This window comes from Gobio gobio (genome assembly GCF_949357685.1).
Source record: "Gobio gobio genome assembly, chromosome: 21".
In the NCBI taxonomy this organism is placed as follows: Eukaryota; Metazoa; Chordata; class Actinopteri; order Cypriniformes; family Gobionidae; genus Gobio; species Gobio gobio.
The window spans coordinates 30456453-30466620 of record NC_137117.1 but is presented as its reverse complement, the minus strand read 5'-3'; positions in this window follow the sequence as shown (position 1 = coordinate 30466620).

The following is a 10168-nucleotide window of genomic DNA, read 5'->3' as shown; positions in this document are numbered from 1 at the left end:
GTAAGCCGAGAACATCAGTATTCTGATCTCATCTTTGCCCCCCTCATGCTCTCTCTCTCTCTCTCTCCGCTTATACATAGAAATAGTTTATGCTTCTGACAAGAAAATGCTTCTAATCCTGTGGTTTGTTAGGGAGCAAACACGCACAATTGGCCGGTTATCATTCAGTGTGGAATTTTCTTTGCGGGGTGTTTGTTGTCTCCATGACGACTAAGTATAGAGCACAGACGCGAGCGACAGTCACTTCCCCTCACGGTGCCACGCGGGGTTGTGGAAGATAGTGAAGATAAGACTCAAAGGCTTGCACTTACTCGGGCTAGCTCTAACCTGCCACTCACACAGATAAAGACAGTGTGTTTTATTCATGCGATTCTGTATGCAGATGTTTGTATTGCATACAAGGGATTTGTATGTGTGTGTTTTATTTATGCATACTTTTATCTGAGTGGGGGATATTCATGGAATTTGAATGTTTTTTGGTCCATTCGCTGCGAGATGGCTGTTATTTAATGCCTTACATTTATTTGCTGAAGAGTGTACGCCTGTGGTTTATGTTTGTGTTATAATAAAAGCACAGCTATGAAATCATCCACTCCAACTGAGCTGTGTACAATGGAGATGGGTTTCATTTTATTCTGATGTTTTTTTTCTGTCATTATTTTAATTTCCAGGTGTTTCTTCAGTGGGCACTTTTGACCCTGAGGACTTTCAGAAAAGAAACAAAAAAAAATAAGCATACTTTTCACACTCTAACTAGTTCGTTTTTTCTGTCACTGCATTTCTAGCACATCCCAAATGATGAATTCTATGTATTCATATTTTAAAGATGGAGTACAATGTTCATCTCCTTTGTCGTGCTAAGCTAATTTCATAGCTAGCATTTCATGTATACTAAATACAGAGTTAAAGGTGCACTGTGTAAATTTTAGTGGCAGTGGTGAATTGCAACCGCCCACCGCTCACCCCCGCTTTAAAAGCACATAGAGAAGCTATAGTGGCCAACACAGGACAAAGATGTCGTCGTCTGAGACAGCAGAGAGTAGCTAGAGCTGTTTGTCTGTTTAGGGCTACTGTAGAAACATGGCTGCGCAAAATGGTGACTTCACTGTAAGGGGACCCGCGGTGTATGTAGATAGAAATGGCTCATTCTAAGGTAATAATAATATAACGGTTCATTATGTACTTTATACAAGACTGAAAACATAGTTATGTATATTATATTGCATTTCTGTCAATAGATCCTACTAAATATTACACACTGCACCTTTAAATGTTTTTATTTATGTAATTTGACAAATTTACAGATTAATTAAATGTATTCAATTCACAAATTATATTTACCTTGATTCTGCTCACACATCACATCTCATATTTCATTTACTGACATTGTTGTCTCCATGGGAACCAAATAACTTTAGGAAAAAATGCTAAATTAAATTGTGGATATAAATTTTATAGATATAAACCATTTTCATACTGAATTAGTTGCTTAGATCTGGGGGTTTTAGATGTGGGTCCGTTGACCCCTGCAAAGGAGTGTTTGGAGGTATGTGGAAAAGTTTAGAGGAAAAACAGTGTAATTAATTTATATAATCATAGTTATTACTGAAAGCCTAGGACAAAGGTTTAAAACTATTAAAGCTAAACACGACAGGCATTTGAAAATTAGCAAAAAAGAAATGCCATGGATGCCATGGTAAACATTCAGTTTTAATGTGACCTTGTGACAAAAAGAACTAGTTTAAATGTGTTAGTTTTAGTTAGAAAAACAAACCCTTATGCTCTGCTCGCTCTTGTCTCTTTTTTAATTTAAAGTAAAATAAAGGTGAGTTGTCACGGTTGGTGACCTTTTAGAGGTCAGAGGTCAGGAGGATGGGGGCGACCCCTCTTTACTCATCAGATTGTGACCTGTCAGATGGCCACTTTTCTTTCTGCATCCTCCATTTTAAACATCTCCTTAAATGTTTGCGCTGCGTGTGTGCGTGTTTGTGCATGTATTCTCTTATTTAATGCCTTCTAGAGACGCCAGAGGGAAAATCGTTCAAAGCCCCTAGTCGTCTACGATTGAGGGAACCCCCTTTCATTTCTCCTCGCATTCCCTTCTCACTTTCACCTCAGACGGAAAGAACAGAGGATGCCTCCCTTTTAACCTGCTCCCTCGTGTAACCCGCTCAGCAGACCTGTAACAAGAGAGCAGCCGATGAGAGCATACAGCTAGTGACATTTTCCCTGAATTCCCAGCAGAGTTCTTCTCTGTTCCTGTTTCTTTTAGCGATATTGGAAGCCCCTGCTTGTTTGTTTGTTTGTTAGCTAGCGTGCTCGTGTGGTCGATGAACAGCATTTGTGCAGCGATGAGTCTGTTTTCCATCTGGAGGGGCATGTTTGCCCTACACACTCAGCAGGGGTGTGATGTCATATTAGTGTGTGCGCGTGTCTGACTCAGTGGTTTTGATATGTGACTAGCGTGAGGGAGGATTGTGGGGCAGAATAAAGGATTCTCATTGGGCTAAATTGACACAACTTTGCTCAAATTTACAACACATTGATTTTCCATTGGTGCACCATCGACACATTGCCCACTCTGCTGCCTTGTCAATAATATCTTTCTCTTGTTCAAAGCTGATAGCTCCAGCTCGTTTGAACAGTGTTCATGTATCTTTCTGTTTGTATGGTTCCTGCGTTTAACATCCTCTGACAGTTTTTCTTTGAAGGAAAGAAACAATATGAGAGATCTCCTTTCAGCTTGAAATAGAGAGCCCATGTAAATGGACTGCCTTGACTCTAAATGGGTATGTGGTTTATGTAGCTTTTCATATTAGCGGCTTTTTCCATTTTTGTCTTCCAAATGGTTTCATTTTTCTTTCCTTCAACAACTATACACACACACACACACATATAATCTTTGTGATAAAACCTAGAGGTACCCAAATAGATAGCATTTGAAGACATTGTAGATGCTTTTGAATAGTGTGTGTGTGTGTGTGTGTGTGTGTGTGTGTGTGTGTGTGTGTGTGTGCGTGCGTGCGTGCGTGCGTGCGTGCGTGCGTGCGTGCGTGCGTGCGTGCGTGCGTGCGTGCGTGCGTGCGTGCGTGTGTGTATACTGTATATATACATATATATATATATATATATATCCAAATCATATGAATATTTTATTTATTATATCATATTATATTTGATTTATTGTATCGGTCGATATTGCACATTTAGTATGTGTATATACACCGATTAGGCATAACATTATCCTAATATTGTGTTGGTCCCCCTTTTGCTGCCAAAACAGGCCTGACCCGTCAAGGCATTGACTCCACTAGACCATTGAAGGTGTGCTGTGGTATCTGGCACCAAGATGTTAGCAGCAGATCCTTTAAGTCCTGTAAGTTGCGAGGTGGGGCCTCCATGGATGGGACTTGTTTGTTCAGCACATCCCACCAACAGATTCTTGATTGGATTGAGATCTGGGGAATTTGAAGGCCAAATCAACACCTCAAACTCGTTGTTGTGCTCCTCAAACCATTCCTGAACCGATTTTGCTTTGTGGCAGGGTGCATTATCTGCTGAAAGAGCCACAGCCACCAGGGAATACTGTTTCCATGAAAGGGTGTACATGGTCTGCCACAATGCTTAGGTAGGTGGTACGTGGCAAAGTAACATCCACATGGATGGCAGGTTTCCCAGCAGAACATTGCCCAAAGCATCACACTCCCTCCGCCGGCTTGCCTGCTTCCCATAGTGCATCCTGGTGCCATGTGTTCCCATAAGCGACGCACACGCACCCGACCATCCACGTGATATAAAAGAAAATGTGATTTATCAGACCAGGCCACCTTCTTCCATTGCTCCGTGGTCCAGTTTTGATTCTCACGTGCCCACTGTTGGCGCTTTCGGCGGTGGACAGGGGTCAGCATGGGCACCCTGACTGATATGGCATCAGTGTTGCTTACCATTCACAAATCCTCTCTTGTGGCCTCCTGGGATAGAAAAAGTCTCATTCAGGTACTTTTCGCCTACTGTTCATTTATGAAAACTGTTCATTCAGACATACGACTCCGCTTACATACTGTTTTCCCCATACTATAGCATGAAAGTATGCATATTCAGACGCAGCATGTCTTTCGTGTTGTTTATTTTTGAGTAAATTTGCTGCTGTAGAGTGTCCAAAATCAGTTGCTTATAGGATTTTATTTTAGGATGCTGCCTTAGAATGTATTTTCTTATAGGCAGTAGACTTTTTTGTATTTATGTTGGGCTCCTGTAAACCCTAACGCTCAAAATAATTAATTGGTTTGAGTAGGGCAAACTTAAATTAAACAAATTAGTTCAATTAATGCTATGCTATAATAATGATATCAAAGCATTGTGTTACCAATTAGCAAGTTAGCATTTAATGAATTAGCTAGTTAAAGCCAGCCGAGTTTCCACTAAATATTTAAATTGAGATTACATTATAACTTTAATTGTATGAATTCAAAATATACTCAGATATTTCAAGTTAAGAGTAACTGAAATGTATGAGTACAAAACCTTCCAGTTCTGCTTACTTAAACTTTTTTATTTTGAGAAATTCAATATTTATGTAACTGATTACCTAAATTATATTGAGATTTTTGCCAATTCAGTTTTACAGTAGAGACATAACTCAAACTTTTGTCAACTGGATAAGCACTACAGTACATTGCGGACAATGCGCATAGATGTGTATATGTTACTGTGAAATGGAAAAAGCCATTGAAAGAGGGAAAAAATGAACAAAACAATATTTTCAAAATAAATTTTTGTCGATCCCTGTGTACCTGACCATCACAAATCCCTCCCTGACCACACACATTCATGTTTACATTACACACACTCACACACACAGGCACTAACAAATTTACATATTAAACATTTATAAATATAACTCACCCCAAGCTTACACATATACACCTCAATACATGCATGGACCCACTCTCCTCTCCCAGCATTCCCTGTAGCATTTCCATAGTTTTACATTAGCATTCATATAGATTCATCGCCTCAATCCCACATCAGCACACACATAATCACGCACACACACCACCAACAACAAATCAGCCCTCCAACGTCCTTATGAACATAATCACACCAAATACAAAAACACTCACAAATGCATGTAGACACAAGCCACGGCTAAGCATACATAAACATTTATAGAGAACAATTTAGCATTTAAAATCTGATTCGTATTCAAAATCTACTCACATACTTACAGGAGGTCCATGGGAAAAATATCATATGAATGATTCATCCATGCACACATATAGGGCAGGCTCACATACACATTCACACTCATGTAAATTATACCTTCATGTATCTGTTTCATGAATTATATAGACGTCTCAGAGGTTAGGAGTAAGAATTTAAATTGAAACTCCATTATTCATGGCCACACCTCTTTCTCCTTACACCGTAATGTGTAAAACACATGTCACAGCTGGACACTCATAAATACACCTAGAGATGCTGTAACATCTGACTTGGAAACTTGCACAGACTCTCGCTCTTTCTCTCTCTAACCAATGTTGGGAGACTGGTGGAGTTCCCTTCATATTTTCAATTTACAGCTCTCATACAGCCAATGAGAATAGAGGCTGAAAACCTGACTAAAGTCCCCCAGAACAGTCATGCTATTGAAATCGGGGAGTCTGTAATATTTTGTTTTTAAGATGTTTTTGAAAAAAGTATCTTATGATTGCCACGGCTGCATTAAAACACAGTAAAACAGTAATATTGTGAAATATAAATATATATATATATTACAATTTAAAATAAGTGTATTTGAATATTTGGTAACACTTTATTATAACTACATGCTTCATTAGTTAAGCATTAGTAAATAGTTAATTCATCCTTTATAAAGCATTAGTAGACATTAATATGTTTATAAATACAGCTATAAATGCTTTATTCTAGATTTATAAGCATCTATAATGTGTTTAATAATTGTATTTCCATAATTATTGATCAATTTATCATTTCTTAATTAAGTATTATATTATTTACAAACCAGTTAAGAGTTATCAGTGGTTCATAAGATCATTTAGAAAGTGAAAGTAAAGGATTAATAAACTATTTAAATGTAGAAGATTTAGATTCTGTTTAGAATATGATGATTTGATGCTCAAGAAACATTTTTTCTTCTTATCAATGTTGAACATAGATATGCTGCTTAATATTTGTGGAAACTGACATTTTTCTCATAAATTGATGAATATAAAGTTCAAAAGAATAGCATTCATTTGAAATAGAAATGTTTTGTGACAATATAAAATGTATTATCCTTGCTGAATGTAAATATACATTACTGGTAAAAAAAGTTTGGGGTCTGTTATTTATTTATTTTTTAAGTAATGTATATGATAATAATAATAAAACAAATAAAGTCAATTGAATCATTGTGCTTTGGGCAGAAACATTGCCAACAACAACAGTGACAAAACCAAAATAATGTGTTGTAATATAGAGAAGCAATCACACTAACAGTTATTATGCCTATAATATTTATATGAGTAGCCTACGGTGCAGTGATATTCAGAATCATTTGACAGCACTTCTTTTGACTTGGTAATTTCATCCTTGAAATCACACATGGCAAGGAACTGTACTGTTATGGGTTATTTAAAGATATCCATAAATAAATGTTTGGTCACAAAGCAACACCATGCTGTCCAAAACACATTTATAGTTTTTTTTACAGAGGCTTCTAGGGGTAAATTAGAAGTGTAGTGGTTAGTGCATGTGTTCTGACACATTGAGCTGTGCTGTTTATGTGGGCGATATGAGTTTGAGTCTAACTGTAGGTACAGTTCTGTCCCTATCAATAAAAATTGGCAAAATGTCCTTTAATCATAAAAATATTATGTATGTATATTTACCCTTAAAAGGGATCATTCACCCCAAAACGGAAAATTCTGTCATCATCTACTCACTCTAATGCTGTTCTAAACCTATATGACTTTCGTTCTTCTTCGACACACACATATTTAAGACTCAACGTCAAGTTGTTTTAAACCTGTATGAGTTTCTTTCTTCTGGTCAACACAAAAGAAGATATTTTAAAGAATGCTGGTAACCTGATACTTGACGGTAGTGACTTCCATAGTAATTTTTCTATGTAATTTTTCTATGGACTGTCCTCAAAACAGACTCTATAGGTCGTTTTTCAAGCACCTTATTATGACCTTTTTTTACGTTTTAAAGTCAGGCGCCCTCTAGCTGGCGTAAAAATAACGACAGTGGCGTGTTACGTCTGTCGTCATGAAATGACGTATGACTGTCGTTACCAATCAAAATGCGTGTTCATTTAAATGCAATGTGTGGACTTTTTATCATTTGTCATTTTTCCATTTAGCAAAAATCATTTTTTATTAACAACTACAACCACCCCACCCCTAAACCTACCCAGTGATTTATAGTGCATATACACTTTATGAGCACGTGTGTTCCCTGGGATTGAACCCACGATTGCATGATTACATGATGTTGTATTTTGCAATGCTCTATCAATTTAGCTACACAAAACCCGAAATATGACGTAAATAAAAAGAAACAAAGCATTCAAATGAAAGTGTCCTGTTGTCGATAGGGGCACAACTTTAGTAGACGCTCCTATGGGTCGTATTTCATCAATTAAAATTAAAGTGTCCTGTTGTCGATAGGGGAGCAACTTTAATAAACACTCCTATGGGTCGTATTTCAGGGAAGTGACAGACGACCTATAGGCGTATTGGTTGGAGGACATGTTGTAATTTTTTTCAATTATGGAAGTCAATGGCTACTGTCAACTGTGTGATTACAAACATTCTATAAAAAAATCTTCTTTTGTGTTCAACAGAAGAAAGAAACTCATACATGTTTAAAACAACTTGAGGGTGAGTCAGTGATGACAAAATGTTCATTTTTGGGTGAACTATCCCTTTAATTCACATGTAAACATTGATCAAGGGAAGGGAACCTCGAATGTCCTTCCTTGAATGAGTTTTGTTCTCGCACCTCAAGCAAGTAACTGAGCTGCCGTGTTTCCATGCAACAATGATCTTTGACTTTGACGCAGAACCTGATTTCGCTAAGCGCTTTCACTAGTCATTGTTGATCTTGGAATAAAATTCCAATCAAGCATTCAGATTTGAGGGACAAGTTTACAGTTTATGTCAAGTTTAGGCTTACAACCAGGTTTAGGTGCTTCTACATCAGTGTTATTCACCAATAATTTTCCTCTGATTTTAAGGATAACTTATGGATAAGTTTAGGTATAGGGATAGGGTTAGAACTTACTTTTTGGACAGGAATGTTTTTCCAGGTTCAACAAAATATGTTGATCCTGAAACATGACGTACTTGGCAAAATCACAGTGACCTAAGGGGTAACCCTTTTAGGTTTTGAAGCAAAAATTGAAAATTCTCAGAGTTAATGGAAAGGGAATGGAAAGCTCACATTTAATTGTACTACTGTTCAGCTTGGAGTCCTGCAGTGTGTGGAAAGTGAAAAAGAGAAAAGAGGTACAAAGAGGTGAGCAAGGGTTAATGGTTTTTAAAAGAGGACTGAATTCTCTTCTGTAAACTCAATGCGGCAGGTGCAGGTTGAAGTCTTTGTCTCCTCCACGCGAGCGCTATTTACTTACTCTCAACTCATCGGCACAAAAGACCAGAGAGAGAACACAAACTTTCCGCTCACAAAAGGAAGTTATAGCCTCAAATTACAGGTGCTCCACGCTTACACACATGCACACACACAGCACTCAAATCTTGCACGCTCACCTGGCAAATTGAATCGGGGGTAAAGTTCACTTTTTTTCTACAGCCAACTAAAAACAAGTTACAAGTGTGTGTGCAGGTTTACCTGCTTGTAAGGGACATTTTTTTGCTCACAAATGTAGTTTAGACATGTTGAAAACTTGAGTGAATTTGAAGTGTTCCCCACTATAAAAGGCCTTTAAATCATATTCAGCTTTAAATCTACTGATATCAATGGTTTCTGTGAGGTATATCGGTATAATAGGGTATGGTAAATATCATTATCTTAGTGTGAAAACCATTGTGAGTGGTCTTCGGTAATATAGCTTCAAAACCGTGTGTATGTGTGTGAAAAGACAGGAAGAGAGATCCATGATGGTTTGATAGTCTCTGTTCAATCAGAGGCAGTCATGTGGAACTATACAGGAGGGACAAATAGGCAGCAAAAGATGAAAAACAACCTGACTTGTCAATAAAATAGAGAGAAAAGTGAGAGAGAGGAAGGAAAAATACTTTGATCGTTCTTCTGTACTATAATGAAAGTCTTGAATTTCTAAAAGAAATGAAAAAATACAGCTAAATTCCCTTATTTCTGATTTAAAATTTATAACTGGCCTTTTAGAGGGATGAGAGCGGTGGAGCATTTTAATGATCCTTTGTTTTTGTACTTTGCTGTGGTCATGCCAGCAGCATCAATAAAGCAAATATTAGCCTTCGGAGGTGTGTATGTGGTTTGGTGTTGACCACAGCACCAGAACAGCTGCTCGGTGTTCTAGGAAGGGATTAGTTTAGTTTAGAAGTCTCCACACAATCTGCTGCCCCTTCACTGACCAAACAAAGCTGTTATTTCAACCGGGAGGGTCATGCTGGGGGATTTACAACCTGTATTTCCCTGATGCTGATTTTTAGATACCACAGACCTGTAGTTTAAAGTCAACATGAAATCAAAATTGACCCTATTTACTTTCTTAATGCACATTCCTTGTCTTCTTTTGCATTATTCAATGGCGCATGCTTTTTTAAAGGTTTCCATCTGGATCATTGACATATAAGAGTGTCCATGATAAAGAAAAGGTTTTCCTTTTAAAAATTATTTGAATGTGTCCTCGTTACATAGTAATAAAGGTAAAATTTGCATAGTTAAACTAAACTAAACTGGTAACACTTTGTCCTTGTTGCATACACTATATTGCCGAAAGTTTTGGGACGCCTGCCTTTACATGCACAGAAATTTTAATGACATCCCATTCTTAATCCGTAGGGTTTCATATGGAGTTGGCCCACCCTTAGCTATAACAGCTTCAACTCTTCTGGGAAGGCTTTCCATACGGTTTAGGAGTGTGTTTATGGGAATTTTTGACCAGTCTTCTAGAAGCGCATTTGTGAGGTCAGGCTATGATGTTGGACGAGAAGGCCTG